Here is a 26,613-nt window from a genome sequence, read left to right as displayed (position 1 = left end):
AAAACTGACCACATAATTGGAAGTGAAGCACTCCTCAGCAAATGTAAAAGAACAGAAATCACAACAAACTGTCTCTCAGACCACAGTGCAATCAAATTAGAACTCAGGATTAAGAAACTCACTCAAAACCGCACAACTACATGGAAACTGAACAACCTGATTCTGAATGGCTACTGGGTAAATAACTAAATGAAAGCAGAAATAAAGATGTTCTTTGAAACCAATGAGAACAAAGACACAACGTACCAGAATCTCTCGGGCACATTTAAGGCAGTGTGTAGAGGGAAATTTATAGCACTAAATGCTCACAAGAGAAAGTAGGAAAGATCTAAAATCAACACGCTAACATCACAATTAAAAGAATTAGAGAGGCAAGAGCAAACAAATTCAAAAGTTAGCAGAAGGCAAGAAATAACTAAGATCAGAGCAGAACTGAAGGAGATAGAGATACAAAAAAAAACCCTTCAAAAAATCTGTGAATTCAGGAGCTGGTTTTTCAAAAGATCAACAAAATTGATAGACCACTAGCAAGACTAATAAAGAAGAAAAGAGAGAAGAATCAAATGGATGCAATAAAAAATGATAAAGGGCCTATCACCACCGATCCCACAGAAATACAAACTACCATCAGAAAATACCATAAACACCTCTATGCAAATAAACTAGAAAATCTAGAAGAAATTGATAAATTCCTGGATATATACACCCTCCCAAGACTAAACCAGGAAGAAGTTGAATCTCTGAATAGACCAATAACAGGCTCTGAAATTGAGGCAATAATTAATAGCCTACCAACCAAAAAAAGTCCAGGACCGGCTGGGCGCGGTGGCTCAAGCCTGTAATCCCAGCACTTTGGGAGACTGAGACGGGCAGATCACGAGGTCAGGAGATCGAGACCATCCTGGCTAACATGGTGAAACCCCATCTCTACTAAAAAAATACAAAAAACTAGCCGGGCGAGGTGGCAGGCGCCTGTAGTCCCAGCTACTCGGGAGGCTGAGGCAGGAGAATGGCATAAACCCGGGAGGCGGAGCTTGCAGTGAGCCGAGATCCAGCCACTGCACTCCAGCCTGGGTGACAGAGCGAGACTCCGTCTCAAAAAAAAAAAAAAAATGTCCAGGACCAGACAGATTCATAGCCGAATTCTACCAGAGGTACAAAGAGGACCTGGTACCATTCCTTCTGAAACTATTCCAATCAACAGAAAAAGAGGGAATCCTCCCTACCTCATTTTATGAGGCCAACATCATCCTGATACCAAAGCCTGGCAAAGACACAACAACAAAAGAGAATTTTAGACCAATATCCCTGATGAACATTGATGCGAAAATCCTTAGTAAAAAACTGGCAAACTGAATCCAGCAGAACATCAAAAAGCTTATCCACTACAATCAAGTCAGCTTCATCCCTGGGATGCAAGGCTGGTTCAACATATGCAAATCAATAAACGTAATCCATCACATAAACAGAACCAATGACAAAAAACACATAATTATCTAAATAGATACAGAAAAGGCCTTCAACAAAATTCAACAGCATTTCATGCTAAAAACTCTCAATAAACTAGGTATTGATGGGACATATCTCAAAAAAATAAGAGCTATTTATGACAAACCCAAAGCCAATATCATACTGAATGGGCAAAAATTTGAAGCATTCCCTTTGAAAACCGGCACAAGACAAGGATGGCCTCTCTCACCACTCCTATTCAACACAGGGTTGGAAGTTCTGATCAGGAAAATCAGGCAAGAGAAAGAAATCAAGGGGATTCAATTAGGAAAAGAGTAAGTCAAATTGTCCCTGTATGCAGATGACATGATTCTATGTTTAGAAAACCCCATCTTCTAAGCCCAAAATCTCCTTAAGCTGATAAGGAACTTCAGCAACATCTCAGGGTACAAAATCTATGTGTAAAAATCACAAGCATTCCTATACACCAATAACAGACAAACAGAGAGCCAAATCATGAGTGAATTCCTATTCACAATTACTACAAAAAGAATAAAATACCTAGGAATCCAACTTACAAGGGATGTGAAGGACCTCTTCAAGGAGAATTACAAACCACTGCCCAAAGAAATAAAAGAGGACACAAACAAATGGAAGAACATTCCATGCTCATGGATAGGAAGAATCAATATCATGAAAATGGGCATACTGCCCAAGGTAATTTATAGATTCAATGCCATCCCCATCAAGCTACCAATGACTTTCTTCACAGAACTGGAAAAAACTACCTTAAAGTTCATATGGAACCAAAAAAGAGCCCGCATTGCCAGGGCAATCTTAAGCAAAAAGAACAAAGGTGGAGGCATCACACTATCTGACTTCAAACTATACTACAAGGCTACTGTAACCAAAATAACATGGTATTGGCACCAAAACAGAGATATAGACCAATGGAACAGAACAGAGGCCTCAGAAATAACACCATACATCTACAACCATCTGATCTTTGACACACCTGACAAAAACAAGAAATGGGGAAAGGATTCCCTATTTAACAAATGGTGCTGGGAAAACTGGCTAGCCATATGTAGAAAGCTGAAACTGGATCCCTTCCTTACACCTTACACAAAAATTAATTCAAGATGGATTAAAGACTTAAATGTTAGACCTAAAACCGAAAAAAAAACCTTGGCAATATCATTCAGGACATAGACATGGGCAAAGACTTCATGACTAAAACACCAAAAGCAATAGCAACAAAAGCCAAAATAGACAAATGAGATCTAATTAAACAAAGAGCTTCTGCATGGCAAAAGAAACTACCATCAGAGTGAACAGGCAACCTACAGAATGGGAGAAAAGTTTTGCAATCTACCCATCTGACAAAGGGCTAATATCCAAATTCTACAAAGAACCTAAACAAATTTACAAGAAAAAAACAAACAACCCCATCAAAAAGTGGGCAAAGAATATGAACAGACACTTCTCAAAAGAAGATATTTATGCAGCCAATAGACACATGAAAAAATGCTCATCATCACTGGTCATCACGGAAATGCAAATCAAAACCCCAATGAGATACCATCTAAAGCCAGTTAGAATGGTGATCATCAAAAAGTCAGGAAACAACAGATGCTACAGAGGATGTGGAGAAATATGAGTGCATTTACACTGTTGGTGGGAGTGTAAATTAGTTCAACCATTGTGGAAGACAGTGTGGCGATTCCTCGAGGATCTAGAACTAGCAATACCATTTGACCTGGCCATCCCATTACTAGGTATATATCCAAAGGATTATAAATCATGCTACTATAAAGACACATGCACACATATGTTTATTGCGGCACTATTCACAATAGCAAAGACTTGGAACCAACCCAAATGTCCATCAGTGATAGACTGGATTAAGAAAATGTGGTAAATACACACCATGGAATACTATGCAGACATAAAAAAGGATGAGTTCATATCTTTGCAGCAAAATGGACGAAGCTGGAGACCATCATTCTCAGCAAACTATCACAAGGACAGAAAACCAAACACCACATGTTCTCACTCATAGGTGGGAACTGAACAATGAGAACACTTGGACACAGGGTGGGGAACATCACACACCAGGGCCTGTGGGGGTGGGAGGCTGGGGGATGGATAGCATTAGGAGAAATAACTAATGTAAATGACGAGTGGATGGGTGCAGCAAACCAACATGGCACATATATACCTATGTAACAAACCTGCACGTTGTGCACATATACCTAGAACTTAAAGTATCATAATAATAAAAAAGTCTTATGAGTTCCTGTATTCCATTCTGAGGCCATGAGCATTCCACATCTGAGATGATTCATAGTTATTGTTTAATTTATATGCACCATGTGATATAATTATAACAACATATTTTGCTTAGTTAATTCTGACTAAAATAAATTTCCTTAAAAGTTATAAGAAGGAAATCTGGAACAAGAAGAACATTTTGGTAAACATTTATACAGACCTCACTCTGAATATCCCTAGTTGTTTTAATGAGTTGGCACTTATTAGGATAGTACTATTACCATTTAGTTAATAATCTGTATTCTCAGTAATAAAGTTTTCAAATTATTTTCCAAGGATATATTTCACCACTGATTAATACATATTTATTCCCTTGTAGAGCCATGGCATTGAAATGAATACCAGGGAACACCAGACTTCTCGGTTTCCAGCACTATAGAAATCTGGGCTTTCATAAGCATCTGGATGAGTACTGTCCCATAGGAATATAATAGAAACCACATTTAAAATTTTCTAGTATCTACATTAAAAAAGTAAAAAGAAATGGGTGAAATTAATCTTAATAACATATTTTAAACCCAACACACTCAAAATATATCATTTCAATATGTAAACATACTTTAAAATATTAGGGAAAATTTTATATTCTTTTTTTCATACTATGTCTTAAAAATCTAGTGTGTATTTTACATTTCCAGTACATCTCAATTTGGATGCTAAATTTTATCACAAATACTTAATTGGTATTAGGCTTCATAAAATTTACAGTTTAAAAAGTAGATCTCCAGAGGTGAGTTGTTCCCCAAAAAAGCTTAAATTTTTTTCCAACAATTAAAAATAGTACCAATTATTAAACTTAAATATACGTTCATTAAAATTAAAGTTAGAAACTTAAAAGCTCTGTTCCTCATTCATACCAACCTCAATGCATAAGATCATTAGCTGTGACTACCACAGGGAACAGCATAGACCTAGATGAATCTCTATACACATTTCTTCTTCAGCAGTCATCTTTAAGCCAACTGTTTCTTTGTCTTATTCTGGTTTGTTCTTCGTTGTTTAATGGTTCCCTTCTCTAAGAGGTGATAATGAAAGATAGTCATAGTAGCTAATATTCTAGGAGCCAATCCTGGCCTCAACCAAAGCTGCAGGCTAGGTAGGAGCTCTCTTCATTTGAACCTCTGGAGAATATTCTTAATTTTTCATAGCTTCAAATATTTAGACCTTGAATCATCACCAAAGACAAGTGGAAAACAGGAAATGAAGTGGTGATAAAGGCTTCCTAGTTTTCATCTAGTATTTCTCTCCCACTTAAAGCCATGTGAATGTTTGCTAGTGACAGTATATGCTATCTTCTGAATGGTTTTAAAGCAGAGAATTTCATTAACATTGAAATCAAATAGGAAGATTGTTTACAAAACTAGAGGCTTGAAATTCCAATATGAACTAAACCTATCATCAATGCCCTTTTTAGACCAGTCACTTAGAAGGTCATACATTTATTTTAGCAATGTTGCCATTACCAAATACATATTTATGTATTCTTTCAAATGTTAGTATATGTTCTCACTCTAAAACAATATATATAATTTAAGTTTGAAGACATTCTAAGCAAGGTCTAATGAAAGTAATAACCCCTTAGTAATAACTACTAAGCAAACAACAACAAGCTCATTATAAATAAGAATACGCTGTGGAATAAGTGTGAGGAGCTTAACTGTAAGGTTTCTTCTCTGATCTCATGGATGGCACTAGTTTATATAGTGAAATTCTAAGTTGTCTGAAGCAAATAAAAGAAAAAATAAATGTATGACAATATTTGAAAATACGTTCTTAATTTGTTCCTTTGCTTTTAGAGGGAACTTTCATTTTCTCATAAGTGTGGATAAGTGCTTATTGATTATTAAGGCTACATTTAATTTACTAATATAAGGATCATAAAAGATGGTGAAATTTTTCAAAAATATTCTTGAAGTTTAGTGTAGAGAAGGCTTACTTGAGCAATCTGTTAGAATGTAGATTCCTGGGATCAATTCCCCACAATTCTAATTCTTCTCTAGGTTTTGGGAGAGAAAGACTGTCTTTGGTCTCTTCACTTCCTTGTGGCTAAGACAACTACACAGGCTTATGGATTTCCCCATTTGGGGTGGCAAGTTAGGGCTGTTCAGCATGAGGCTGAGCTCACAAATAGGGCACAGGTCACTCTCTTCTAGGGCTCTCTTCCTTTTTCCATTAACATAATTGAAAATTTTAGAATACCAAAGTAAGTAGGTCACAGAGAAGATAGCAACACAACTATTCAGTCTGCTTTCTCTCTAGTGTTGGCTTAAAGGAGCAAGGAAAGCACACACAAAACTAGTGTGGCCAAGCGCAGCCCACTACTCCACAAGCCACATCACAATTTGATGTTAGGAGCCAACCCAGGTATAAAAGATGGCCATTATTTTACTGTGTCCTTAATTCCCCTGTAGTAGGTGTCTGGATGAGATTCAAGATATTAGTCACCTTTGACACAGTATCACAAATTCTTCACAAACAAGTATTTTGTTTCCTCACAAAAATCTCCTTGTACTTGTTACCAAAGAAAAGAAAATAAACTATTAGCTTGTGCATTTATTTTACTTGCATAAAGGACTCTACACTTTTTATTAACCAACTTAAAAGAAAAAGGAACTCAACCATAATTACCTCTTGTTTTATTTAGAATAGAAACTTAAAAGATGGAGAAGGAAATTGAACACTGAGGGAGACCCAAACCTGGCAAAACTGCCATGTGTTCAAAGGCTGTTGCAACAGTATAACTAAAAAATTAGGGACATGATGCTGCACTTCTTTTTCTTTTTTTTTTTTTTCAGACTGAGTTTTGCCCTTGTCGCCTAGACTGGAGTGTAATGGGCGTGATCTTGGCTCACTGCAACCTCTGCCTCCCGGATTCAAGCAATTCTCCTGACTCATTCTCCCATGTAGCTAGGATTACAGGCATGCACCACTATGTTTTGCATTTTTAGCAGAAAGGTGATTTTACCAGGTTGGTCAGGCTGGTCTTGAACTCCTGACCTCAGGTGATCCACCTACCTCAGCCTCCCAAAGTGCTGGGATTACAGGCAGGAGCCACTGTGCCTGGCCAGTGCTGAATTTCTTAATTTAACATAGAAGAACTGATTTTGCAGATATACATTTTTAATGTTAACAATTAGTAGCAGTGGACAACAAGATAACATATTTTGCATTTACATAATTATTTCAAAGTGACTTCTCTCACAATTAATCTTTACAAAATTTCTGAGAAACAAATATTGTTTTCTAGATGCTGAATTTAAAGCTCACAGCAGTTGTTTTCCCAGTGTTACACAGAGCATTTTGACAGAACTGAGACATGAAACCTTATCTCTAGGTCTCACCAAAGCACATGATTTCGTACCCTGATTGCGCTTGTCAGGAATAGATGGGGCATGGTGGGATTTATTCACCAACATCTGTGACTAATAAGCTCCGTTGGTTAGGATATTTCCAATCCTTTCTTCCTTACTACTTCTGTTAGTCACCAAGTTTAATCATTCTAACCGTTTCGTATTTTCCGATTCCATTCCTTCCTCTTTATCAACAGCGTACAAATTCGCACTAAACTCTGGGACATTTGCCAAATATCTAATATTCTCATAACACAGTTTTGCATGTGGGTTCCCTTTGCCCAAAATGACGTCCTTCCTTGTCCACTTGTAAATGTCACAAAATGACTTCTTTTTTTGTTCATTCCTAAATTTCATACTCATTTCTCTATATTTTGTTGGCAGGACTTTTCTCAGGAAGGATAGACTTTCACCAAAACACATTTGGGTAATATTAATTCCCCAAAAGGTTTTTGACCTGTCACCAAAGTATGTGTGCTAGTGTCCGTAGTTAGACATCTACAAAACTTGTGTGAAAATGTGGTGCAAACCATGAACTATGGGGCACCTAAGGCTGTGCCTTTTTTATTATTACAACTTAATGTACCCTGGATCTTGCTACATGTTAATCTTCACATTGTTGCATGGCCATTTTTATCAGTATGTTGTTGAACTTCATGGTTGTGATTTGAAACCTGTCCAATGTGATGTGACATATATTTGTGGTCAAAAGGTGATCTATATACATCATGCAAAAGGTTAAAATTTTCTCAAAATCCAGAGGAGAAATACACTTCTTCAAGAGAAGAGTTGCTTGCTGTTGGTTATGAAAAGTAAACAAATAAACATTCCCACCATAGCAAGGATTCCTGTGCACATATTCACAGTAATTGTGATAGACCTATTTCTGCTGAAAGCCCTGTCCTATGGTAAAAGTCACAAGCTGTTCCTGTTTTACAAATGCTAAGCCTGAAAGGCATATGCAACCAAAAGCTCTCCCAGATTTCGGAAAAGGGTGAAAATGCCATATTAATGACTCTCCTATTAAATCTCAGTAAATAAACACCAATGGTATCTTCCCTTTCATGGTTCCTGGTAACTCTAAACACGCACTCTTCATAAGCCAAGAAGTTACAAAAATGTTGGCATTTGTATAAAAGAAAAGAGAACTTTGTAACCACTAAGTGTGACTAATAGAGGAAAAGTCCTTCACTGAAAGAAAGAGTTCGCTATTCTATTTAAGATAAAAGATGAAAATCTCATGACAAGGATAAGAGTAGGCTAACTACTTCACATGTTCTCTAGGGTTTGGGGAGCTACAGAGTCAAAATTAGACACAAACAAATTCTATACAATATGTAGTACTATAAAAAGATTAAAATTTTCTTTCACTATCCAAGAGAAATAATGCTGTCAGTCATAAATTACAGCTAAGGAGAGACAGCTGAGCACTGAATCATTCTCATGCCTCTGTCTACTTCTATCTAGGCATCAGAAAAAGCTTTTAACGCCTGCCATGCTATAGAGTATTACATTCTGATACATTGTTAAAAATAGACACACTACTATTAGCCAATCTCCCCTATATCCTGTAATTTCTGATTAATAATAACAATTTTTTTGTGGGCCAGGCCCAGTGGCTCACGCCTGTAATCCCAGCACTTTGGGAGGCCAAGACGGGCGGATCACGAGGTCAGGAGATTGAGATTCATCCTGGCTCACACGGTGAAACCCCGTCCCTACTAAAAATACAAAAAAATTAGCCGGGCGTGGTGGAGGCCACGTGTAGTCCCAGCTAGAGGCTGAGACAGGAGAAGGGCGTGACCCCGGGAGGCGGAGCTTGCAGTGAGCCGAGGTGGCACCACTGCATTCCAGCCTGGGGGTCAAAGCCAGACTCCGTCTCAGAAAAAAATAAATAAATAAATAAAAAATGCTGTACTTCTGTATTTACTTGACTTGGCCTACTGCTCTCCTTTTCAGCATCTACTAGCCGCTCTCTTCCTTCTGACCCTTTACCTCTTACCTGAAACCCGGAAACAAATCAAGGAAAGAAAGAAGTGTAAAGATACTGTTCATACTCGGTCATTTATAGGTCATGTCTTTCAGGAAGACAAAATGGTTTGTAAAAGTGGAGGGTCATTTTTGGCTCAGGTCACTCTTTGTTTTGTTTGTTTGTTTTTGGTTTGGTTTTGTTTTGTTTTTGAGATGGAGTCTCACACTAGCGCCTGGGCTGGACCTCGGTTCACTGCAACCTCTTCCTCCCAGGTTCATGCCATTCTCCTGCCTCAGCCTCTTGAGCTGGGATTACAGGCGCATACCACCACACCTAGCTAATTTTTTTTTGTATTTTCAGTAGAGAAGGAATTTCACTATGTTGCCCAGACTGGTCTGGAACTCCTGACATTGTGATCTGCCCACCTGGGCCTCCAAAAGTGCTGGAATTACAGGCATGAGCCACCACACCCGGCCAGGTCACTCTTTTTCTTGAGACTTTTCATGCAGTTTTGTCTGAAACTTGAAAGAAGGCTATTTTCTGTTATTTTATTTCCTACATGACAAGACTTTTTTTTTTTTTTTTTTTTTTTTTTTTGAGACAGTCCTGCTCTGTGACCAGGCTGGAGTGCAATGGCGCGATCTCAGCTCACTGCAACCTCCACCTCCTGGGTTCAAGCGATTCTCCTGCCTCAGCCTCCTGAGTAGCTGAGACTGCAGGCGCCACCATGCCTAGGTGATTTTTGTATTTTTAGTAGAGACAGGGTTTCGACATGTTGGCCAGAATGCTGTCGATCTCTTGACCTCGTGATCCACCTGCCTTGGCCAATATTAAAGATATTAAAAGAGTAAAAAAAAAAAAAATGTATAATAATGTTACATACAACACAGGAACAGAAAACCAAACCCTGTATGTTCTCACTCATAAGTGGGTATTGAACAATGAGAACACATGGACACAGAGAGGGGAACAACACACACTGTTGGGGTATGGGTTGTGAGGGGAGGGAATTTAGAGGATGGGTCAGCAGGTGCAGCAAATCACCATGGTACATGTATACCTATGCAACAAACCTGCACGTTCTGCCCATGCATACCATTTTTCAAGGAGAAATAAAGAAAAAAAAAGAAAACATGATAGAAATATGAAGCTTCATTTTCATCTCAATAACAAAGCAAGTATCAAAATCAGTCTATTAAAAAATACAACCTTGATTTGCAGACGACTCACTTAAGTATGTAAATATTCAGGTCAACATGAACTCACCATAGTTTTCTTTGTAGGTGAAAGCATAAAACTCTTTCACGATGAGGAAGAGAAGTAATTTTGGAAACAAAGCATTTTGACTCTATCTTCTAAGGCTAAATATTGTAATTTTGTTAGTAAATATTTTTCACAGAAGTATGGATTAACAATTCTAAAAGTACTTTATGTGTATGGAAGATTTAAGCAAATAAGTAAATAGACTGTAGGAAAAAGGAGATACATTCTTTTGCGAATGAGCACAAGTAAATCCAGATTTTTGGTTTCTAAATTCCATTCTTTAATAACAGAAATCTGGTGTCCTTAGAAAATCATTGACTCATGGGCTGGATCAAATGGAGTACAAGAAGAGCGTAGAACATCTTGTTTGTAGTACTAGAAAATATGAATACTCAAAAATGATGGTGATATGAAGGACACAGGAGCCAACTTAAAGGGCTTCCAATGGTCAAATGCGGACAATTTGAGCAACAAAATAAATATCAATTGTAATGGTGTGTAACTCATAGAACGAAACAGATACCCATGAGTCCATACTGATATACATAAATAATTGAAAGTAAGTAAGTGGTGGGTAAGGGAAAACTTTCTTGTAGAAGAATTTTAATAATGGTAGAAGGAATGATGAATATCGAAAATCGCTATTTGGCAAACACCATAGTGACAACTGTTTCAGCAAGAATGATCAATAAGTACAAAATTCATAGCTGGAAGTATGATAGAAAAAACTGGTCATTTACATAGCATCTCTCCACATAATGCTTATTAGTTACAGAAAGTAAACTAGCAACTTTACAGTAGAGAAACCTGGCCAGCCTGGAATGAAGAATTGGAGTTAACATCAGTAGTATTTAGACAAATTGACATCATGCGCTTCCTGATACGATGCACTTAGAAGGGGATAACACTAATTCTATGGTACTCTTGCCAAAAATGCACAACCTGACTTTTATTACCAAAACACAAAGTGAGAGACATTCTCCAAAATACCTGGTCACTAGACTTCAAAAGTGTCAAGATCTCGTAAGACACGAAAAGACTACCCAGACTGGAGGAAACTAAGAGACATGACAAGTAAATGTTGTATATGATTTCTGTTTGTCTCTTGCTCTAGAAAAAAGGACATTGGTGGGATAATTGATGAAATTTGAATAACAACTATAGATTAGTTAATAGTATTTTATCAGTGTTAATTTTCTGGTTTGATAACTCTAAAATGCTAACATTTAGAAAAGGTTATATGGGAATACAGTTTGCAATTTTTTATGTTTCAAATTATTTTGAAATAAAAAGTTAAAAAATAAAATATGGATTTTGAAATGTCCTGTGACACTGAATAGTGACTCTCTTTGATAGTAAATCTTAGTAGCAATAAGTATCATTTGTATCATGAAATGTTTTCAGCTATGTTATCTACTTTGACAATTATCCTCATTTAAAAAAAATATTTTAAGGGACCTGGCACTGTTACTGAATGTTAGAGCAGATTGACTCTTTAAATATAGGCTTTTTTGAATCCGTTATCAAAGTAATATTTATCAAACTAGCTGCTTATCTAGTTTTACATTTCTATACAAGCTTTATGAGGATAGGAGTAGAAAGGAGGAGCTAATAATAATTATACAACAGTTCATTTAAGCAGTTTTGAACAATTAAAGTGAAATATTTAGTTCATGGCTTTGGAATCCAAAAGAAACAAAGATACTGACCAGTGTAGCATATCCTAGAAACATGTAACTGAAGAAGAACGAGGGCCAATAAACACCATGACCAGTAATAAGAAGAAGGAATAGAGGAAGAAAAAGATCATAAGAAAGTTTGGTCCTTAAAGGAAACTGATATGACAAGGTTCTAGGGTAATAAAGAGAAAAAGCAAAGAACAGAAGAAGGAAGGAAGGGAGGGAAGAAGAGAGGAGGGAAGAGTGAGGAAATATGGGAGGGAGGAGGGAATGGCAAGGAAGAGAGAGAGGAAATAAAAAGAACCAAAATGGAAGAAAGAGAAAAGACAAAACAGTGGTTAGAAAAAGAATAGAAACAAGACATTTAACTTCAAAAAGTAATGGACCTATCACTTTGAATTAGAATAAAAGTAAATAAGCTGGTGATGTGGTCCCTCACTCACAGCTGTCACCTGCTCAGTATAGTTTCAAATCCATTAGAATTCAGAACATGAAGCAGCTGAAACTTCTAAGGGAACTTGAAGCTAATTCTATGAGATAGCACTCCAGACACCCAGAGGCATTAGAGGTTCTCGTCACAAGACACTTGGTTGACAGTACTCTGGCCAGAGCCTTCCTTGGACTAAGAAACAAGTATAGAGTCAGGGCAACAACCTAGATTAAAAACCGTCATTCCAAGTCCCCAGGAAGTACCTAGTGCACACAGAACCCCTCTTGGGACTCCTACTCAGCATAATTGCTCCCTCCAGCCTGGTTTCCACACAGCCGTGTGTGTTTGTGAGTGTGTGTGTGTGTGTTTTAAACAGACCCAAGGTGATTTCTGGATAATGTCTAAGTTGAAATAGAGCCTAGCTGATTTACTAATAAAAATAACTGAAAAAGTACAAGAACAGTAACTGGCAATTAATACCAGAATAGAATAGTTTCTGTTACTTATTTTTATAATCATATTTCTGAATTGGTATTTAAAGTTAAACACAAAAATTAGCAGAGGAAATGAGAGAGAACAAAACTATTATTTTCTTAAGGGCTTACTTTAAATGGAAGAATGTACCACATTAGTCATCAATAAGCTAAAAAGTTATGACCTAAAACCAATCATTAATTATGAACAAGTTATCAACTTAAAATGAGTCTAAGCAAGCATTATTTTTATGTGATGAATTACAAGACATTCGGTATTATGCACCATTTTGTCATAACTTCCAAGGGGACAAAACAAGATAATAAAATAATCGATCAACCTAAAGTAACAAGTTTTGTGTGAACCCTTATAAATACCAATTGCAGGTAGAAAAAAAGATTCGATCTTGCTTAACAGGAGTGTAAAACTAAACAAACCTATTATATTAAGCAAAGGCAATGGGAGTTTGCAGAAAGAAGCATTTGTGTTGGAATAAACATATGAAGATGAGAAAAATCTGAGATTTTGGGAACTATATTGAGTGGTCCCTGTAGGGAAAATTTTTATTAATAAATTCTATAAATATCAAGGCTTTTATCATGTCCGGTCATACAAGCTCTGTTTTGGGGAAAAATAAACAAATCTTTTTGATTCTGTCAAATACCAGTAAGTGGCCACTAATTTACCACAAACAAAAAGTGCTAAATTCATAGACCTGCAAGAGGTAAATGCATCATTGTAACAAGAGCTGGGGCTAATTAAAACCTTCCCCAAAGCTCCCAAACAAATGTTCTATGACTCGACTGTTTAACTATAGCTCTTAACGGTCAGACAATAATGATGCTTCCCTGCCTCTTATTAAAATCAATTATGGCATAAAATTCAGTCTCTCAGAAGGGGTAAACTGGTTCATGTGTGAATGAATTCTAAAGAGAATTGTCTGTAATTTAACAATGGAATACCAAGAAATTGCAAAGCAAAGAACTACCAACTCAAGAAAAAACATCTAATATCTTTATTTCAAAGCAAAGCTCAGATTTAAGGCAAAATATAACCTGGTTCCTATGAACCAGAGGCCTCTGCTGACTGCCTCCAAGACTGTAAACACAGTTTTAATTGTTCGAGCTACAATTTATGGGTCAACATTGGTATCAGGAATCAATCTCTAATCTTGTAAACAATCACTAGGCCTGTTCCCTGACTACCTTGACAAAAAGCATCACCAACTGTAATTCAGCACACCTCAGGCTAATACAAAATATCACCAGTAATTTTATCACATTCTACCTTAACATGACATATATATTTATTCTCCCTCTCCCTCCCATTTCTGCCCTCTCCAGGCCCATGGCAATATGACCTTTGCATGTCATTTACTCTTGCTGAATAATTCTAGCATTTCACATTAATAATACAGCTCGTAAATGATGTCATACACTAATTGTTTGGCATTTCCATCAAATAGTTCAATATAATTTTATTTTACTTAATGGCTATTTCTAAGAGATTAAGAAAATCTTCATTATATCAAACTAACAGAAAATAGCAGTAAAAACAGGCCACTATTATTATGGCTCTATATTTGGTCCAAGTGTTATTTGCTAAACAAATAAGTTCTAACCCTCACAAGCCACTAGGGTCCTATTCTTGCTTGGAAATATATATCAGAAGCACAGTCCCAGAAGGGACACCATTGAGCCATGAGCAAATGTTGGAAGGAAATCTAAGTATTTAGTATTCTTTCTTTTGAGCTACAGAAGTAACCCAGTGTTTCTGAGACCACATCCTATATTTTTCAAAGCTTCCTGCAAAGGTATGTGGAGCAGCATCCTCTGGCACCCCACAGCTCAGATGCACAAAGAGCTCACCTTGCTCCAGATGAAGAATCTGTCTCACCCAGCTGAGCCATGAGCTGCAGGGCCAACTTGCTCTATTTGACCTCTCCTGTTTTAGAAAGGAGTCCTTCTGAGTCGTCAAGCCCCAGTCTCATGCTCATGTCAGGGAAGCTAAGGATACTCCCTGGAATGTTTCACAAATTAAACAGTCAAGGATGGGACCGCAAACACAGATAATAAAAGCCCTGCACAGAAACAACTCTCCCTGTTTCTCACATTTGCACAGCAGTCACCATGAGCTGAATCATCTTTTTCTCTCCTCATCCATTCTCTCACTCACCTTCAGTGATTATTTGACTGGTCAAGGCAGTGCTTAAAGAGATTAACCCGTTATTTTTTGTTTTTATTTTTACTTTCTGCATGAAATCTCTGAAGTGTTAGACACCATCAAACTTACTTTTTTGTTGTTTTTCAGGCACATGAAGAGCATAAAATAATGAACAATTCTGATGTGGTTTGAAGGCTGAATTAATTGAAAATCTACAGTGTGGAGAATATTCAATTTACATTAAATGGGTTCAAACATAATTAATATTATTACAAGGAATGTAGAACGAATTAGCTTTAAAATGTAACTAAAAACAAGTTACAAGTTACACCTTGATATCAACAATGTACAATTTTCAGTTGCCTTTAGGGTTAATCTAAGCTCCATAAAAATGCTTTTAAAGATGTTAATTACATATTCTCCATTTTCAGTAGAGATGGTGAAACTCCATCACTACTGAAAATGCAAAAATGGAAGTAGTCAGGCATGGTGACTCATGCCTGTAATATCAGCTACTTAGGAGGCTGAGACAAGAGAATCATTTGAACAGGGGAGGCAGAAGTTCCAGTGAGCCAAGATCAGCACTGCACTCCAGACAGGGTGACAAAGTGAGACTGTCTCAAAAAAAAAAAAATGTTCAAAAGGAGCACACTGCCATTTGACAGCATAAACTTTTCAATGTTGGAACAACCTTAGAAAGAATTTACTCTAACCCTCTTATTTTACAGGTAAGGAGACTGAAGTCTAGAAAAAGTAAGTGATTTGCCTAAGTTCTTAGGCACTAATTAATACCAGAGGTAAGATTAGAGTCCACATCTTCCCAAATCTTTTCTCAATGTCCATCTCACTTTTCTCCAACCATAGCATTTATTTAAACAAAAAATAAGGGAGAACCTTTCGAAACATACAGTTAATATATATACCTATTGAAAGCCTACTTTTTAAATATCCGGGGCAATTTTTGTTTGTTTGTTTGTTTTGTTTTTGAGACGGAGTCTCACTCTGTCACCCAGGCTGGAGTGCAGCGGTGCGATCTGGGCTCTCTGCAAGCTCCGCCTCCCGGGTTCATGTCATTCTCCTACCTCAGCCTCCCGAGTAGCTGGGACTACAGGCGCCCACCACCACGCCCTGCTAATTTTTTTGACTTTTTTTAGTAGAGACGGGGTTTCACCGTGTTAGCCAGGATGATCTCAATATCCTGACCTTGTGATCCGCCCACCTCAGACTCCCAAAGTGCTGGGTTTACAAGTAGGAGCTACCGCGCCCGGCCCCAAGGCAATATTTTTTTAAGGAAAAAAATGAAAAAGAACACCTTCAAGTCTTTTCTAGCGAATCTGGATGCAGTGTTTTCAAATAGGATACTTTTAAGTCTTAAAGCAAATACAGTCTACCAACCATAAACCAAATACAACAGTAAATGACGGCCGGTGGCTCATGTCTATAATCCTAGCACTTTGGGAGGCTGAGGCAGGCAGATCACTTGAGGTCAGGAGTTTGAGACCAGCCTGGCCAACACGGTGAAACCCTATCTCTACTAAACATACAAAAATCAGCCTGGCGTGGTGGTGTGCGCCTATAGTCCCAGCTACTTGGGAGGCTAAGGCAGAAGAATCACTTGAACCCAGGAGTTGGAAGTTGCAGTGAGCAGAGATGGCACTACTGCACTCCAACCTGGGCAGCAACTGAGACCATGTCTCAAAGAAAAACAGAAACAGAAACAGTAAATGACATTACACACAACGAACAAAGGCGGGTGAGTAAAATATAATCTGCTTGCCCTTTTAAATAATGATGTACAATCATCAAATACCTTAAATACACTCACTGTTTTCTTTGAAGGAAAAAAATTCTCAGCGTACAAATTTATATTTCTATTTTTATCAAATTTTTATCATCAGTGTTATTATTGCATTAACTCCATTGCCAATTTCCCATCTGCCTGTGCTTTTCAAAATAAATATGTCAATTAATAAAATATCCAGTGTTGCTTTTATGAGTTTTTAATAATTTCTAACTGTACAGCCATTTAGGCATCTGAACTATTATCATTAAAATATTTCAAATTGAATATACTTTACATTGCCTGGGCTCCGGGCAACATACAAAGAATGTATAGTTCTAGAAGAAGGTACAGAATCTAGCTAGTCTACATCCTTTTACATATAAACTAAGTCTGTGGGACTTACCCAGCTGCACTATGAGTAGATGCCATAGGAAAATAGGGAAAAAACCTACACAAAATCGAAGTCACACAAACACTGGACAGCATCCTGTGGCCAGTTAAGATCTTCAATCAATACAATATCAATGTGTACTTTTAATCACTCTTAAGCATTTGGATATATCTTAAGTATCTAGCTTTTTCACGATTTCCAAATGCCACCTTTGAATAATAAGTGGTCCTCAAGTTTTAGTGTACATCAGAGTCACCTGGAGACCTTACTTAAGGCAGTGGCTGGTCCTGGGTGGGACTTAGTAATTTGCATTTCACAGGTGGAAGTGATGCTGCTGGTCCGGGTACCACACTTGAGAACTGCACCCTTAAAGGTTTTTAAAAATATTTATTTTTTGACAGCTATAAATAATCAGAAGCACATTTTTCATTTCTACCCAGTGTATGAAATGCACACACACACACACAAAAATTAAAACATATGAAACAATTTTTATTTATTTATATGTTTTATTTTATTTATTTATTTATTTATTTTTGAGATGGAGTCTCACTCTTGTTGCCCAGGCTGGAGTGCAGTTGCGCGATCTCTGCGCACTGCAACCTCCGCCTCCTGGGTTCAAGCAATTCTCCTGCCTCAGACTCCTCAGTAGCTGGGATTACAGGTGACCTCTACCACATCTGGCTAATTTTTGTACTTAGAGTAGAGACAGAGTTACACCATGTTGACCTCAGGTGATCCACCCGCCTCAGCCTCCCAAAGTGCTGGGATTATAGACATGAGTCACAGTGCCTGGCCTAATTTTACTACATATAATGAACACTGAGTTTTTTCCATCTATTCTATCTTATTCTATTCCTTTCCATTCAAAAAGAAATGTTGGTCATAAGCCAGTAATTTGATTTGATGACCACTGCTAGATTAAGACCTACAATTGGAAAATACTGCTCATGATTCCCTCTGTTAATCACTGAATTTAATCATAATTATTAACTTGTATTGATATTTATCAGGTGCCAGACACCCCTCCAGTCTTTTCATACATTGTTCACTTCATAAATTAAGAACTCATATTAACACTATGAAGTAGGTGTCATTAAATGCCCATATATATGGAGAGGAAAACTGTAGTTAAAACTGGTGAATACAACCTCCCCAAGGTTGCAGGGCTTAAGCATATCAGAGTCAGATTAGCATGTAAGTCTAATTCCAGAGTATAACAGTACAGATTGCTCTTTTGGAGTAAGATACTTTAATTCGAATCCCAGATCTACCATGCAGTGGGTGTGTGACTTTTGGTGAGCTACTAAGCCTCTCTAGGTTTTGGTTTTCCCATCTATAAAAGAGACATAGGACTCATGTAGGAACTGTGAGGATTAAATGAGATAACCTAGGACAAGCACAGGGCCAAACTAGCACATAGTAAGGCTTCAATCATTGTTATCTATTCTTACATAGAAATGGCATTCTTAATTGCCACATCAAACATTGTCTCCTTTCCCTTTCCCTTGGCTTTTAGTTCCCGGTGCTGTCTCTGGATTTGCCTTTTCTCCTGATTTCTTGGCTTCTGGCACTTGTTATCCTGTGACCTTGCTTCTGCCCTTTCCCCTTTCATCCTCCCTCAGCAGCTTGACCTGTTGTGCAGGGGTTCTCAGACCTCCTCATGAGGCAGTTCCCATGGCTTCTACCTGTCTCCAGGCACAAAGACCCCAGCTCCTCCTTGGAACCCACCAACCCTACCTAACCTTATAGGTACCGAAAAGTTATTCCACAATGAAAGTATAAGTTGTCACCAACAAATAAAGTCTCTAATCAACAAATTATTTAGAAATGTGAGAAAGCAGAGATCTGCTGTATAACCCATATATGACGTTATATAAAATCATCAACATTTCACTTGACCATTTCACAGTGACATACCACAATGGGATGTGAAAACCAAAATGACACTGAAGGTAGTATTTGTGTGGCTAATCCTGGATTTACACAGTTAGGTTGCAAGAAGATAACATCAGGCTCTTTTGACTACCCTGGATCATCTTTTCTTGCTGGAAGCTTCTCCATATAAGAAAATTTTAAACCAGATATTTCCAACAAAATGAAACGATCGAAGATGATTCTTCAAGGTAGCTATATAATTCTCTTCTCTAGGTATCTCCTTAAACAGGAGTGAGATGCACTCCAATAATTCCTCTAATAAATGCCCCTTCTCTGAGAAAGACTGACTTTGAAATCCCATTCTCTGTAGCTCATTTTACTTCTGTGTGCCCAGTGAGTACTAACACCAATAACCCAAATTTTCTTCTTTTCTCAGTTGCTATCTCCCCAAAGAAATCATCCTTTTTTGTTTTATTTCAGCTTTCCCAAGCTGGGCCTCTATCCTTAAACTGGGGACCACTTGCCTCCTCTTTGCCTCCACCTGTTGCTCACAGTGCTCCCAGGACATATGTCCCCATGTCATGGAATGAAGTAATGGATATAGATTACTGGAGCTCTGTGAACCACACCTTTCCTGTTCACTTCTCACCAAAAAATAGTCTCATTAGGCTAATCACTATAGATTGATTCAGTTACTAGACTATGGTAGATGGAGCCTCTTTTCTCACTAGCCAACCTTGGTAGTGGTAACCCATCCCACAGGTTTCAACTCATCAGCACTAGAATTTTGTTATCTAAAATATGAATGGAAACTTCCGTAAGCCATTTCATTAAAAATATGGCTGTCATCAAGAAACTAGTAACTTAAAGGAACTATTACTAGAGAGCTCCAAGGCCAGTTCATGAAAATCATATTGAGATCAGGGTGCCGAAACCCATGAAATATGCAGTTTATTATTCCAAAATTCATAATTGAAAAGCACTGCGAGAAAGGGGACATAGTAAATATGGCAAGGGATTTCGACTTATGCAGATGTGGTTTTGATGTTCAAGTCTACATTACCTTGGGTAACTTTATTTACCTCTTTGAACCTAAACAAACCCATACAATAGTAATAAAAATATCTAGATTAAATATAACATAGATTACATCTAGAATTACTAATTCTAATTACTACTAGAATCAGAAGTAATGTATGTAAAAATATCTCATGGAATACTTGGTACGTAGAAGAAGTATTTAATTCTTTAGGATGATTATTACTATGAGAGTCTTAGATTCAAAGAGAGAGAAAAAAAATCAAGACAAAATGAAAGTAATATTCTCCCTTTGGAGATTTGAAAAATTACTTTGTTTTTTGAAGGCTCAATTTGATGGTTTGAAAACAGCCCTAATTACAGCTCCATCAGCCTCAATTTATTGATAGATTCAATTTGTAAGAAAAAAACAAAAGGTTTTCTCTTAACTTTTCTCAGTAGCATCCCTAAGGGAATTCTTCTATACATCTGTGATACACATATTGAAAAGAACTCACGTTTGACCTTAGTATCTACTTTCAAAGTTACTAAAACGTGATTTTTTTTCTAAGTTTTTTTTTTTTTTTTAATGTAGAATTTGGAAGAAAGGTCATTTTATCTATCAGGGAGTATAGAAGCACTACAGAGAATGTTTCAAGGAACTACAAAAAATGACTTAGAAAAAAATGATTGATTCCAAAACACTAAAGCCATACCGTATACATTTATAAATATTTAATTGTATCAAGAAAAAAAAGCGATGTAACTATTCAATCTATTTTCCTCATGGATTTAACTTAGCTTAATTAGCTTAGTACACTTATGGGTATCATAAGGGTATTAAAAGTTACATTAAGATGATGTGAACCATGTCATACAAAAACCTTGACTAGCGTACAATTGAGCATCAAATTTAGTTTGGAGCTTTTTGGTGACAAGTCAAAATGAGAAGCATGGTGAATTTTTAGCCTGTCCTTTTTCTAACCAAAAAACTCCACTAGTTAATCAGAAGAGATATACTTTTAAAAATTCCCAGCAGTCAATGCAAAAAGGAATTTATCATAGAAATCCTTATATAAAGAATTTGAAATGCATAACACAAGGTGCCAAGATATTTCTTTCCATTTCAGCTCATCTCTTTTATATTGGCTCTCAGTAGTTAAAAAAATGGGGGGGGGGGGGTATCATATTAAAGCATGGTGTAATAAAGACATTTTGACATTTTAACAAAAAAGTATTGTAATGTGATTATAGTAAGTACATTTCTGGTTATATAGTTTGATATACATAGAGAGTTTAGAAAACGTAGAGCAATTAGCAACTGGACTCTTAAATATCAGTGATGGTAGTTCCAGGTTTTTCAGAGATGCTGAATAAGGAGGAATTTGAGCTTTCAATCCCTAGCTATACCCTGAACCACACGTATGAATTCTTGATCAAAATATGTATTATCCACGTGCCAACTGGCAGGTATGCACGTGACAAAGGTAACATTGCTCTGAAAATAAAATAAACCCGTATGTATTTTAGTCTAAACAGTGTGTAAGTCCCTTTCCACATATTAGTCAGCAAAAAATAACTACAGACAAAGACAATTTTTTTCAGGAGGAAACTTTGGATTTGCCTCAGTGCTCAAATGAGATGAAAAGAAAATCAATATAATAAAGAAACAGTAACATGAAAGAAGGTGTCCCTCTAAATTTCCTCTTCTCCATCCAGTTCCACATTCTCCTTTAATTAAACTTGATTTCCCTCAAGCACTAGCACTCCAGATAATTATTAAATAGCCAAAATTAGTGTTTCTATTTTGTTTGATTAATTAAGACTATTGCCCATTTCATAAGCAGGATCTCCGAATTTAACTTCATTATTAGTCCTCACAGCCAAATTCAGGACCTCTCACTGGGATTTCATAGATTACAGATTTTATAGTACAATATAAAAAACAATTGTGGAAAATGTCTATCTATTATAATTGTTTCTGTTTTCTTTAAACTCAAGTGTATTTTGTGATTTCCAAAAGAAAATGATTTCACAGTAGTTTTTGTTTGTTTTGCTTTTGCTTTAGATATGCAAAAGCACAATATTTCATCTATTATAGAGATTAAATAGGCATGTGTGGGCTGGTCTGAGAAGTAAATTATGTTTTGTAGCATTGTTATATTTGGAAAATGAACTCTGAGACCAAATAGACATTTTTCAAATGGACTTCTGGGATGTAACTATCTTCATAAGTTGGAGTACACCAGTATTTCATTTATTTATGACTTTACTAGCCTATTTATTGGGGGAAACATTAACAGATATCTACTATGTTTCAAATACTGGGCTAGGGGCTTGGATTCAGATGGCTCCCCCACCACCAATTTACCCAGTGAGGAACTCACAGCAGTTGTGAGAGAGGACAGGGAAATACATAAAAATTATTGCAAAAATTATTCAAAGTATATTCAAAATGCTATAGAAGCAGACAAGATGAAATGATTAATTCTTCATGGAATTGGGTAAGTTTTCCCAAAGGAAGGTCCACTGGAAGTGAGCCACCAAGAATCAAGAGAGACTTTCAGGCAGAGGGCATTCCAGGAGAATGAATCCATGAACCAGAGATCAGAAGTCTGAACACTGAGGAGACCTTATACACGAAGGGGGAGCTAAAAAGAAAGCACTTGGAAGAGTTTTTAGAAGCTATACTAGAGAGTTTAAATATTGTAAGTCATTGGGATCCAACAAACGTTTTAGAAAAAGAGACTTACACAGTTAGATCTGACTCTGTAAAGATTAATTGTAGCAATGCCACCGTGGAGTGTAGATGCTGCTTTTTTGCACACGTACACAATAACCACTAAAAACAGAATATTCTTTGATTCTTCATCACAATAATCCCTCCACTTCCAAATGTGCTTGTACTTCGCTGCTGAAGCCATCAGAACTTCGTAAAGTTTGAGTTTGTGTAGCAAAGACAGACGGGTTACCAATGCGAGACTCAATGTGAGGCTCCCACCCTTGGCATGAAGAACATTAACTTCATGGCTAAGCTGACCATTTAACAATTGTATTTTTAAATATCTGTCTGTTTCTGGGAGAGATCTTAGTCCTTTAGCCATGGCTTTAAGAGCAAATAGGCATCGTTCCATTTTAAATATCTTCTGCTTTTTCCTCTATAAAATGTGATCAGTGAAGAATGGATGTCTCAGGCTCTTGTTATTACCAACCTCCTCCACACCCACATATAACCAATTGGGTGGCTGTCCCTTGTTACTGGGCTCCAGACTGAGGCTCTACCTGCCTTCCCCATCTTGTTTTTCCAAAGCACCCATTTGTACCAGAAACTGAAACATGGTAGAAAGAAGGAATCAGCATGACATAGCTCAATTCATGGGAAAAGAACTCTGGCCAGAAAACTCACAAGAAAATAACTACAAGCAACTAAGACAGTGCTACAGCACCGCACACACTAAGAACAGGAAACAAATGCATGGCCTGAACTGTACAGTAGCACCGCCTGCTTTCAGCCCTGAGAAACCAACCCAGACTCTTATCGAGCCAGAAAGAAAACACTCCTCAATGGGCCAGTAGGTCACAGTGAAAATATTAAAGGAACTGTTGGTAAACACCAACAGGGCTTTGGCTAAGACGGCAAAATAATCAGACTCAGACTACTCATCACCACCTGTTGCACATTCCTCACCCTTCCTGCCCCTCCCTACCCTTCACCCTGGAGAGTCCAAGATCACACAGTAAATAAAACCATGATCCATGAAAGCTCTCAGAGCTTTGGCCATTACTATCTCCAGCAAAAGCTGAAAGGATTTCCCTGGGGATTTCAGCCAAAAACACTTTTACACTTAAATCTATGTTCTAGTCTGGAAGAGTGCATTGTCATTTGTTCTGCAGTGGATTTTCTTCTAGATAATTTCTTTCCCACTTACTATCAGGCTTATATTTTCAAAATAGTTCAGATTCACGGTATGTAAGGCGCAGAAGAATACTACAGAGAAACCACCCTCATCTCAAATCCAAACCCCCTGAGATGAAGTAATAAAACCAAGCAATATAGTTGAAAGCCAAGGACGGTCTGAGTTTCAACAGCCCCTCCACATGCAGAAAGAATTACAGATTTTTCCTAGTACCATACCTCTTTTATATTCCTTCCACATACCTCAAACTAAATTCCAGATCTTAAAAACTCAGTTTATATCTTATTCCCACTTAAAGGTCTTCCACCAAGAATATACCTCCTGTGAATGGTAGGATGTTATTTATTTCAGAGTTTTCTCAATATTTCTGTCCTCCACGATGTAAAGGAGAAGTCTCTGACCACTCAGTAATGACTCTAGAGAGAACAGATTTCTAGACTTGCTACCTGAAGGTCAGGCAGTCAGGGAAGATAAAAGGGTAAGTTTTATTACTGAGCTCTCTTAGAAGTTGAAATATGCCCAGAGAAGAGGAAGTATTAAGAAATGTAAAAGGGGGAGTGAGATCTTCACAAGTCTGATGTGACTTTATTGTTGTTTTCTGGCTTTTTCTAATACATTCATTCTGTGTGTTTTGTTTTACAATGCCCAGTTCAATAGCATCATCCATTTTTGCCCTGAAGGATTGGTTTTGAGCTCTAATTGGAACTGGGGACAGATTGTTTGTATTTAATCTGTCTGTACATCTTCTACTCAGTAACTGAGTAAAGCTCTTAAACTCTACTGCAAATATCCCTGGATTCCAATGAATTTGTCTTACTTAGTAGACATATCAACACATATTGTTTTATTTATGGATAAGCAAAGCCTTAACAACTTTTATATTCCAAATGCTCAGCACGATTTATTTATTTCCTCTTTTTAGAAAGAGCTGAAACAATGATGTTGTGGAAGGTTCAAAAAAGGGTAACATAAAATGTGCTGGAAACAGAAATTACCTGGAGTTAATGTTTAATTCAAATGAATTAAATGAGATACAGTCTACAAAGAAGTCTGGGCTCCCTGTTACTGGTTGATATTGAAAACCTATCTAAGGAATTCAGAGTAACATTATCTCCCTTCTATTTGGGTACTTATAAAAGAAATGCAGTCTTAAGTATTTTCTAAAAACGAGAACACATTACATGTTTATCATTAAATGTTACTTTTAAAAAAATTTAGACAAAATATTTTGAGTGGCTTGAAATTCACCAAATATTCCCTAACGCTTTGTGTTTACAAACATATGTATATATTTTATAATATATATTTCTAATATATAAAATATATATTTATATTTTAAAAACATATTTTATACTTATAAAATAAATATTTTTACAAATATATATGTTTAATATTAAAACCTATCTTAGTGTGCCTGTTATATAGGGAACTCCTATAAGATACTAGAGGAAACAAACAGGGGGAAGGGGAGGATGGATACCGAGAGGAAATTGAATTGTACAAAGGGTTTTTATTAATTCCATCTATTTTTAAAGCCAGGACATACTACCAGCTTGCTGTCTCCCGGCGCGCGCGCACACACACACACACACACAGACACACACACACACGTAGGCTACATCAGCTTGGGATTCCTGCTATCCCTCCCCGCCCCCAGCAGCCCCCGCCCCCAGCAGCCCCTTCCCCCGGCGCAGGCAGCCTGGTCCGTCCCTCCCGCGGTGGCTCCGCACACTCCCTCACGACCGCATCACCTACCCTGCTGGGACCTCAAGACAGACGCGGGACTGGCTGCTGCTCCGAAGGAAAAGCCTCCCAGGACCAGCAGTAAGAAAATGCAAAGAAAAAAAGGTGGTAGTGAGGCTCCTTTACTTTCCACAACAAGGGGAAGTCTTGAACCCCATGCACTAGGCTGCTCCGCAGCGCGGGTTTCGGAGGAAATTGACGGCCGAGAGAGCTGCGCCTGCGGTGGAAAGTTGGGGGGATTCCCCCAGCCACCCGCGCCAGGCTCCTTTCTGGTCCCCGCCGCAGCCTTGACAGCTCCCCTCGTCTCCGAGCCCCTCCAGAGCCCTGCTGGTTTCCACCCGGAGCTGGGCTGTGTTGCCACATGCACTTGAGAAATCCTAGCAGTTGCGCAAAGAGTCCCAGAAGTTAGAAAGGGTGATTGTGTGTGAATGTGTAAATATACAGTACAAGAGGCTGGAACAACTGAGTGGGGCCAACCCTCAGATACAGCCCGAGGTTTCAGATTTCATTTGGCAACTGGTAGCTTCACAGGACTCGAGCCGCACTAGAGAGGAGGCCAGCAGGAGCCCCGCCCTCCCAACGCCTGGGTTATCTGAGAGCCTGAGCTACACCGCCAGGCTCCACCGACAGAATGCGCCCTGCCTAGTTCCTCCGCATCTGGCATTGCTCGTTCCTTTCAAGTGCATCATAGATACGTGTTGGTCACAGATCTGGGGCTGTGGGCGCGAGAAGGTTGGTGAATACAAGTCTCCTGACCTCAGGGAGCTCTG

General features: G+C 37.8%; 1 protein-coding gene across 1 annotated transcript in view; it reads right to left on the bottom strand.

The window, feature by feature from the left end:
* ARHGAP24 (Rho GTPase activating protein 24) overlaps positions 1-26,348 on the bottom strand; it is a 529,930-nt gene extending 503,582 nt beyond the window's left edge. Inside the window, exon 1 of the mRNA XM_007999132.3 lies at positions 25,856-26,348. The gene's annotated coding sequence lies outside the window, so the exon portion shown is untranslated. The remainder of the gene's footprint in view (positions 1-25,855) is intronic.
* Between the last annotated feature and the right edge of the window lie 265 nt (positions 26,349-26,613).

This window comes from Chlorocebus sabaeus, chromosome 7 (assembly GCF_047675955.1).
Source record: "Chlorocebus sabaeus isolate Y175 chromosome 7, mChlSab1.0.hap1, whole genome shotgun sequence".
In the NCBI taxonomy this organism is placed as follows: Eukaryota; Metazoa; Chordata; class Mammalia; order Primates; family Cercopithecidae; genus Chlorocebus; species Chlorocebus sabaeus.
Note: the sequence above shows the minus strand (reverse complement) of the source record. Positions and strands in the feature narration are given on the sequence as shown.